The sequence below is a fragment of the Eurytemora carolleeae genome, unplaced genomic scaffold (genome assembly GCF_000591075.1).
Source record: "Eurytemora carolleeae unplaced genomic scaffold, Eaff_2.0 scaffold1007, whole genome shotgun sequence".
Taxonomy (NCBI): domain Eukaryota; kingdom Metazoa; phylum Arthropoda; class Copepoda; order Calanoida; family Temoridae; genus Eurytemora; species Eurytemora carolleeae.
Genome location: NW_019396896.1, coordinates 115,587 through 126,263, shown reverse-complemented (window position 1 = coordinate 126,263; position 10,677 = coordinate 115,587). Strand labels below are relative to the sequence as shown.

At 28.7% G+C, this 10,677-nt stretch overlaps 1 long non-coding RNA gene across 1 annotated transcript; it reads left to right on the top strand.

The window, feature by feature from the left end:
* Positions 1-2,418: 2,418 nt before the first annotated feature.
* On the top strand, positions 2,419-8,512 carry LOC111709878 (uncharacterized). Its single transcript, XR_002766958.1, has 4 exons — positions 2,419-2,470; positions 3,477-3,562; positions 7,801-7,873; positions 8,469-8,512. It is a non-coding gene; the product is annotated as an uncharacterized LOC111709878 (long non-coding RNA).
* The last annotated feature ends 2,165 nt before the right edge of the window (positions 8,513-10,677 follow it).

Sequence of the window (10,677 nt, the reverse complement as noted above, 5' to 3'; positions counted from 1 at the left end):
GTAAATGTTATGACATTGTGCTAATCACAACTGTACCCTTGAAACCTTGATCTGATTAGTAATGTGAGAGAAATTGGTTTTTTTGAATTTAAACGGAATTCCGATTAGAAACCCTAATATGTATGGTGCTACAAAATGTATATAAATGGTGCTACAAAATATATATGTATGGGGCAACAAAAAAGAGTCCTACAAAATATATATGTATGGTGCTACAAAAAGTGTATGTATGGTGCTACGAAATGTAAATGTATGGTGCTACAATATATATATGTTTGGTGCTACAAAATATAAATGTATGGTGCTACAAAATGTATATGTATGGTGCTACAAAATATATATATATGTTTGGTGCTATAAAATATATATGTATGGTGCTACAATATATAGATATGTAAGGTGCTACAATATATATATATATGTGTTTGGGCTACAATATATATATATGCATGGTGCTACAAAATATGTATATGTATGGTGCTACAAATAAGTGAATTGGTAAGGAAAAAAAACAAAGGCCAAGGCGATGTGACACTTTAAAGTGAAGGCCGTCTAAAAATTTCCGAGTTGTTTACATTTCCTTGCATGTTGCAGAAAAAATTGTAATGTATGCTCGAGATGCATCAAACGGTTTTCTGCTTAATCTAATAATCTAATAAGATACATTAAATATAACTAATTAATGCATTGTAATTATAATCTGGGGGTTTCTTATATCTGTAAATATTTTTACAAATATTATATTTACTTCGTCTTTTTTGAAGCTATAGAAAACTGTTTTAAGTCTTCATTTCCTGAAAAGAAAATAATTTCTGCAAATAAGAGTAAATCATACAGTCCTTGAATGACGGAAGCCAGGATTATCTCTATAAAAACAGATTTTTTAATAAAAATTGAGTAAACCCTGTCCTGAAACTAAAATGAGATTTAAAGAGTACAATACAGTTTATACCCGACTAGCAAACAATAAATACCCAACAATATATAGTGTTTAAGGAAGGGGGTGGAAATCTATAAATATCCCTGATACTTTTTTGAACGATGGCAGCTGAAATATCTGAAGGTTTCAATACGTTTTTCTCTTGTATAGGTCCTCAACTATCCCGAACTCAACAAAAAAATTCTCCGATTATCTCTAACAAAAAACTGATGAAAACTGTGTGTTTACAAATACGACCCCTAATATCATAAATGATGCTCTTAGCAAATTAAAAAATAAAAACAGCTCTGGTCCAGATAACATTTCTACAAACCCATTAAAGTCGATAATGCCAAGTATCATGGGTCCTATCTGCCATTTATTTAATATTATGTTGTTTAAAAATGGTTATATTCCAACCATGCTTAAAACTGGTAAAATTGGTCCAGTCTTCAAGACTGGAGAATCTGATAAATTTACAAATTACAGACCAATTAGTTTACTTTCATCTTTTTCAAAACTTTAAGAAAAGTAGCGGGAAATCTAATCATGAAATATCTAAATAAGTTTAAACTTCTCTATGAGCACCAGTATGGGTTTAGGGCTAAGCATAACATCTACCCAGCCTTTAATCCATTTTCTAGATAAAATTTACCAAGCCTTAAACAAACCGGAACCTGAGTATACTTTAGGAGTGTTTATTTAACACTTTTAAAAAAATAAATCGGAAATTTTGAAAGATCTATTAACTATCAAATTTACATTCTGAATACAGGCTCATTAGAATATCTTCCCTCATATGCACTTCTTAAGATATTAAGGTGCCACTTGATTTAAGAAGAGGTGTCTGGTTAGGCATATTTAAAAAAAGTTTATTTGAAATGCTATCTAACGCCTACATCACAATAAACAAAATATATTCATCTAAATATCTTTTGTATCGTAAATAATATTTATTAAAAGTTTCTCTGGCAAAGTTGTGAAGCTGTAATCCTGTGCTATGTATTTTTATGATCTCTTGAAACTTCTTTATTTATGGCAGTTCTTTATCTGTCGTAAAATATTGGCTGCTGCAGAGAGTCTCAAAAAAAGTATTTATTACAGAAAAATGGAATTATTTTCCTCAAAATCAGTGAAGATATCCAGAAAAGGGATTATTTTACTCAAGAATATTGATAAAAACAAAAAAAGGATTTTTTCATTAAAAAATATTTACGCTACATATAAAAGGGGACTATTTTTCGCAAAAACAGCGGTAAATCCAGGAAAAAAGATAATTTTCCTCAAAAACGTTTGTAATAACAACAAAAAGGATAATTTTCCTAAAATTGTGACGATAACAGGAAAAAGAAATTAATTTCCTCAAAAATATATATGATACAATGAAGAGAGATTTTTACCTCAAAAATATTGACGGTAACAGAAAAACGGGATTATTTTTCTCAAAAAAAGTTACAATAAAATAAAGGGGATTAATTTCCTCAAAACTGTTGAATTTTAGAGGAAAAATGGATTGTTTTCCTCAAACATAGTTACAATAACAGGAAAAAGGTGATATTTCTTTCAAAAAACGGGATCATTTTTCTCAAAAAAATTCCTTAAGAAAAAGGTAATTAATTTCCTCAAAAATGTTGAATATAGGAAGATAAAGGGATTATTTTCCTCAAAAAAGTTATACTAACAGGACATTGTTTTGTTTTCCTCTGAAATAATTAATTTCTTTAGTTATGAAGTATACTATCTCTGATATATCTAATCCTGATATATCCTATCCATTAAATGTTGTTTTATGAAATGTCGTTTTATGAAATGTCGTTTTATGAAATGTCATTTTATGAAATGTCGTTTTATGAAATGTCGTTTTATGAAATGTCGTTTTTTGAAATGTCGTTTTATGAAATGTCGTTTTATGAAATGTCGTTTTATGAAATGTCGTTTTTGAAATGTTGTTTTATGAAATGTCGTTTTATGAAATGTCATTTTATGAAATGCCGTTTTTGAAATGTCGTTTTATAAAATATCGTTTTTATGAAATGTCGTTTTATGAAATATCGTTTTATGAAATGTCGTTTTATCAAATGTCGTTTTCTGAAATGCCGTTTTTGAAATGTCGTTTTATGAAATGCCGTTTTATGAAAGGTCGTTTTATGAAATGTCGTTTCATGAAATGCCCCAACCTCCTTATTTCCATAAAAAATTACATAAACAATTTATAGAATTTAAGCTATTTTAAAATCTCAAAAGTCAGAAAAGTCAGAACTTTTTATCCCAACCTTTACTGTGATTATTTTTAATCTTAAGTTTCATAAATTCCCAAGTTAAGCGGTACAAAATATGATAAAATAAATGTTGGGTATCCTATATATTTATAAAGAGAATTGTAGCATTACGAATTTTATTCAAATCATAGAATAAAATAAAAAATATAATGATAAAATATAAGTCTCGAAATTTATTCAAAATAATTTTTCTCCAGCTTGCAGTTGCATGATGATCATTTACTACAGTTAAAAAAAAATAACTTTGCATTTAAACAATAATTTTCTGCATTTTGCAGATGTACAAGATGGCTGCTATACAGTAAACAAATACAAAGCGATGTTGCCATGGACCCTTAAACTGAAGAAAATATTCACGTGTAAGGTACGTACTGCAAAAAAAATGTAATTGTCCTCATTAAGGGATTGTAAGCGTGATTTCAAGTAACCCATCCATGCAAAGATGACAATGCCCGATTTACAACCGTACACTTGCGCAATTTTTGTTTATAGCAATGAAGAAACTTCCAGAAATAAACACCTTTGAATTAGAAAAATCTTCCAAATTAATCACGGTATCTTCCAAATTATTGATCAGATAAAAGTTTCAAGGGTAACGTTCTAAATCGGTTGTTGTCAACTTTGCATGGATGGGTTACTTGAAATTATGCTTACAGACTCTTTCAAATATCAATGTTTTTTCAATTCAGCAGGAAGAAGAAAATATAAAAATAAAAAGATTCTTTATTAAAATAATTTAATAAATGTTTTGGCACTTAAATACACCTTTTTAGTGACTCTCTAATGTAGAAACGTAATTTCATGCAAAGATATCCATAACAGATTCATAACCGTATCCTGAGAGATGAAAAAATGTGCAGTTGCGGATTTTTCATACTTTTTTGTTGCCTCATTTTGATCAAAGAACATTTTAAAGTTACAACAATAAAGACATTTAAACCTCTCTTGATATCAATTTATAAAGCACTAGAAATTCAAGGCGCTTCGCGCCCTTCTTTCTAGCCTTAGAGGGCGCTTCGCGCCCATCTCCNCGGGTTTACAGTATAAATATATGAACGGAAAAAATAATTATAAATTGAAATAATTATAATTCATTGCATAGTTACAATTTATACAATGTTTGTAAATTAAAAGATTATCAGAATATATTCATTTTGTCCATTCTCACCATGAACAACAAGACAAATGCATTTTAAGAGGAGCATTGTGACAAAAACCAAATCCACTTAAAATACCCCACCGTGGGGAGAATGGAAAAGTAAAATACAAAGCTTTTCAGTTGGCAAACCAAATTATGAAAAGCTTTTAACTTTTTTAACACAAATGTTGTCATTTAACAACTGTCAAAGAGAAAAGACGATCCTTCCTTTTGTCGTCTATTAATTTCCATGTTTTTTTTTGTGGGACACCCTGTAGCTTAAAAGTTTTCTCCCGAAGAAAAGAAACATAAACTGTTTCTAGAAAATGTCAAAACTTTTTCAATTAAAAGGAAAATTTTTCGATATGAATTTATAAATGACATTTTCTGCGCTCTTTTCCTTTAAATATTTCAGGACATAAAATACCAGAACTTCGTGTGTTTTTTAATGCTATTATAATTTCCCTGAAGGGGCCACATAACAAGAATATTTTTGCGCCAAAAAAGCACAAAAATTTAAGCTGCGTTGCACCAAACCTTTGAGCATGAAACAGCTGAATTTTCGTTAAAAGAATGATTTCTTGCAAAAGTTAAGTGAAAAATAACTAATAATTAAAAAATACCTATCATATTTGATTAAGCAAACACAAGAATTGCGCAAATGTCCTTTGAACGATCACAAGCCAGAACGTTTGTGCTGCATGAACCTTGAGATCATAAGCATTTATCTTTATTTTACACAGAACTAAAGATAGATTTAATTCCCTTTCGATATCCTGCAAGGATATCTGTAATGGAGGAATCATGCTTTGATCCTCAATTTTAAAAGTGCCCATATTGGATAAAGAGATCAAGCGTTAAAACTTAACGATACTCTGCACAATAGTTCGATATCAGAAATCAGAACGTTTGTATTGTTAATCTCAGGATGAAGCATCAAATGTTAAAGATTTGGCGTTCAAAAGTTCCGAGCTAGGAAGATTCAATAGTTTTTCTTCCTTAGTTTAGAATGAAAAAAAAATTTTTTTAGAAAAGGGAAAAAATACAATATGTTTATATTATTAAAAAGATAATTAACTTTGAAAAACAAAACAATACACCCATTGACAATTGTTTGTAAGCTCAAGGGTTAATGTGAAAAGAATTAATTTATCTAGATTTACTGATTGAAGTGTTCTTAACTTCAGGGATGATCAAAACACTTAAAACTTAATAAAAGTTTTAAATTGGATTTATGTATATTGTATCTACACAATATGCACATTCATTTGTTTGTTTTAAAGTAGTTATAATTAGAAGCTTTAAATTATTCTCTTAAAATACATAGTTTATACCACGAACCAGTTAAATACAACCTGTTTAAAATTTCTCATCATTCCTATATCCAAAAGGATTTTATAGTACCCTATTTAAAAAAAATTGTTTTTGACCCCATTTTTGTCTGAATCCATGAAAAACAGTTATTTTGAAAGCAATTTTTTTAAATTTTGTTTATTTGGGACCGTACCGTACCGTATCGTTTGGGTACTAAATTGTCGATGACTTCTTATGAAAAATCCCATATGTATCGTTCTAATAGCTGTTAAATATATAAAAAAAATACATTTTTATAATACATAAAATTCCTTGGGTTTACGTGATACATCAAATAAAGAATAAATTGTGAAATATGAAAAAATTTAGATCAAGCATTGATCTCGATATCTACAATACAAGAGTTCTCACCTCTGGCCTTCAAGTTTTCAAATAAATGGCTCTACATGTGTTTCTTGTGTCATGAATCTCAGAATCAAGCATTAATCTACAGACTTCAGGGTTAACTTTTTTCCTCTTGAATAATCTATAGTGATTATACCCGGCAGGGTAAATTCAAATGAAGGATCTAGCAATTGTCCTAAAATTTTATAGTGTCCCCATTGGATATCGAGATCAAGCGCTCAAGATTAATAATACTTCAAAATAAAGTTCGGACCTTCAACGCAGGATTAACAAACTTCTTAATTTTAATAATTTTTTATTGGAAACATTCTTAGAAAAATATTTAATCAAGAAATCAAGAAACATTTAATAATGTTCAATAGTTGACTGATATGTTATAAATATCAAAAATAGATTCAGAATAAAAATCAAAGGAAATCAATAGAAAACATATTCATTCAGCGTCAGGACAAGGTTTCTCTTAATGAAAACAGGAAATGGAGAAAATTTGAAAATCATGATAAAAAAGTAAAAAAGGGAATATAAAAATAAGCTACCGTGTTATACTTTCTCCACGGTGATCAACTCTCCGTGTTATAATTTCTCCATGTTGATCAACTCTCCATGTTATTATTTCTACATGGCCGGTGATCAACTCTCCTTGTTATAATTTCTCCATGTTGACCAACTCTCCGTGTTATACTTTCTCCATAGCTATCAACTCTCCGTGTTATAATTTCTCCATGGTGATCAACTCTCCGTGTTATAATTTCTCCATGCTGACCAACTCTCCGTGTTATAATTTCTCCATGTTGACCAACTCTCCGTGTTTTACTTTCTCCATGATGATCATTTGTTTATTTTACTCCGACAAAAGATTTGTTAGAACACAATAACTGTTCTGGGTGTAAACTAGAAACAAAAGAAAAGGTTTTATTTCTTCTCGTATAACCTTCTAGACATCTGTGTAAATAAACCGAGAAATAAAAGAATAAAAATGTAGAAATAAAACATGAATTTGTAAACTCGGCACCTTATAAAATCCGAACACTTTAATCATATCGAAATTATTTACAATAAGCTCTAAATTACGAAGAGAATGTTAGGAATATTTAAAAATGCTTTTGTCAGGTTTGAGATCGCCAACAAAATGTTTTGATTTCTTCTAACAGTGTAGGGTTTGAAATTGCGGATGTTTAATCGAACCATTCGTCTTTATAATACGAGGCTAATATTTAAACATTTTGAAATCGATTTTCTTATTTATTTCATTCCTGACTAAATAAAAGTATTTTAAAAATATTCTAAAATCTGATTTTCTTATTTATTTCATTCCTGACTAAATAAAAGTATTTTAAAAATATTCTAAAATCTGTTTCAAGTTCTATAAAAATATTCTAAAATCTGTTTCAAGTTCTATACCATACAGTGATGAGACTTCGGAGACGACTGCAGTAGAAAATGTGTTGAACATTCTTTTTAACATTCAGGAATCTCTAACATTGGAAATTTGTCTTATTTGTTTTCCAAATCGTCTAGTATAGACTATTAACTGACCAAATTTACCTTAATAATTGTTATATCTAACGTGCCTTTGAGGTCGTTATTTAAGTCTCATCTTTTGTTGGTAACCCTGTAGGCTGTAGGTTGTGTAAATTCATAATTTTTAGAATATTACCTTTTTCCAAAAAACATTCATGCTAAATATAATATCCAAACTTGAAAAAAAAATAATCGTTTGTAATCTTTTTTTCTTCTATTTATAGATATAAGTGATGTTGGATGCGGGGGGAGGAGGGAGGATTCATTCTAACAGTGTACCATGGTCTTAGCCCTTAGGTTAGTATCATCATTTTCAATATTATCATTACTGAACAATCGTTTTATACTTTTAATGAGATAATTTAAACTTTGTTTTAAGGGTGGTTTAACGATTTCAACATAAATTTTAAAATTTCAGATTATTTAAAAACTATTTTGAAGTTTCTTTTTTTCTTAGAAAGTTGCAACATTTGTAAAAGAAAGTTCGTGTAATTTTATTGCTGGCTTAACTAAATGGTTACTTTTTTAAATTGTCAATTGATTAAATTCATGCATTAAATACTTTTCCATGAGCATTGTTAAAACAACGGCAAGCGTAATTTAAAGTAACCCTCTATGCAGAGATGACAATGCCCGATTCACAACAGTACTCTTGAAACCTTTATCTGATCAATAATGTATATAAGATATTGTTATTATTCTAACTTGAAAAATGTTTAATTTTTGTATGTTTTCCTGCAGTATAAATGCGTAAGTTACTTTTGTATAAAAACCACAAAATAATCAGTATTTTAAACATAATTGTTATCTAATCATTAATAATAAACTAAATAATTTATATTATATATTTATTTTTGCAAATAGAATAAAGCTTATAAAAAAAATTATTAAGGTGGTGTTCCAAATATCTCTTTCTACTCTTAATCATGTTAGTAGGTAAGTCGAAAATTTTAACTGTCTTTTTTTACAAGTGTTTTACAATATATTTTTTTTATAATNCACTGAAAACTTAAATAACGGAAAGAAGGGGTTCGTTAACAGTTTCATATATGTGAGTTCCCTGAAACTTAAATAACGGAAAGAATGGGTTGCTCAATGATTAGGAGGAGAGAATGAAAGGGAAGGGAGGGGGGCGCAGATTTGTTATGAGTTTAAACAATTTAAACCCCAACGCTCCCCTTTCTCTCCCATCTCCCTCTCTCTACACAGGTTTATTTTTTATTTACGTTTGGCATATGAACAACAACAATATTTGAAATAAATATTTCAGATATTTAGAATATTCAGGAACACACGTGTATATTTAGAATATTTAGGAACACATATTTATGTAGATATTTAGAATATTCAGGAACACCTGGAGATATTTAGAATATTCAGGAACACCTGTATGTATTTAGATTATTTAGGAACATCTGTAGATATTTAGAATATTATGCATGAACACCTTTATATGTTTAGAATATTCAGGACCACCTGTATATATATTTTAAATATTCAGGAGCACCTGTACATATATATAATAATTTTATATATTTAGAATATTTAGGAACACCTGTAGATATTTAGAATATTCAGGAACACCTGGAGATATTGAGAATATTTAGGAACATCTGTAGATATTTAGAATATTCAGGAACACCTGAAGATATTAAGAATATTCAGGATTACCTAGAGATATCTAGAAAATTCAGGAAAACCTATAGATATTTAGAATATTCAGGGACATCAGTAGATATCTAGAAAATTTAGGAAAACCTATAGATATTTAGAATATTCAGGGACATCAGTAGATATTTAGAATATTCAGGAACACCTGTAGATATCTAGAATATTCAGGATGAGTTTGTTTGATGTTTGTGTTTAGAAATTCTAATTTACTAATTTAAATATTTAAATAAAATTGTTCTTTTTTACTTTTTAATCTTTTTTAGCTTTTCAGTTCGGTTGAATTTGTGTCTGTGCAGCAATGAGCAAGATGTTTCGATATTAATAACAAAACATGTTGTACTCTTTCAAACTTAAGTTTCATGTATTCTATTATTCAAATTTAAACTTGTATTGTTTATACAACACATATTGAATTACCTTTTCACATAGTGATAGCCAAGATTTTTTTTTGTGAGCATGTCTCTCGATTTCAATAACAGCTTTTTAGTTTTCGCACAAATTCAAGTTAGCCCTATTATTTCTGATTATACTTCACAAATTAATAAAATGTATACAATTGTATTTATTCTTCATAGTATATCTTCCATACTTGGAATTCTAAACTAATTTAAACCTAGCTCAACAATTTTTGCAAAGAATTTTAGCTTTTTTGGCAGAGAATTTTTCGCATTTTCAGTTTTTCATAGTACACACTTTTGAATAATAATATAAACTTATAATAAACCAGTTTGAAATTATGATGGTCGGGTATATGCATGAATATTTTATTTTAATCTGCTATAAAAGAATTATCGTGATTCATGCTCAGCCCTGGTCTTGGTTTTTAAAATTTAAATATTTAAAGCATAAACGCATAAACATAAAACAAGTTTTTATATTTCGAAAGACGTTTAATAATATTGAATGTTTCTAGATCATTTCTTAAAAGGTTTCAGACCGAAATTTCAGATTTATTTTTCAACTCTTATTTTGTAATTCTTATATCTTTGCAACCTATTTTTAAATATTTAAAACTATGCATTTTGTTTCTTAAAATAATCTAATTTTGATTTATAACAGATTTACACCACCAGGTTGCAAAAATATAGGGATTGAAATTTGTGAAAAAAATTCAGTTCCTTTAGACATATAAAAAGCCTTTGATGGTTTGAGAGAACCTCCGCTTTTTAGAAAATTTTTATAATGCAAGATTATAGATTATATATTACGGATTACAGATTAGAGATTACAGATTACAGATTACAGATTACAGATTACAGATTACAGATTACAGATTACAGATTACAGATTGCAGATTACAGATTACCGATTACAGATTACAGATTACCGATTACAGATTACAAATTACAAATTACAGATTACAGAGCATTTAAGATATCAATCTTTACGAGCAATATACTTTAGTTTGACGTGTATATTCTGCTCATTGA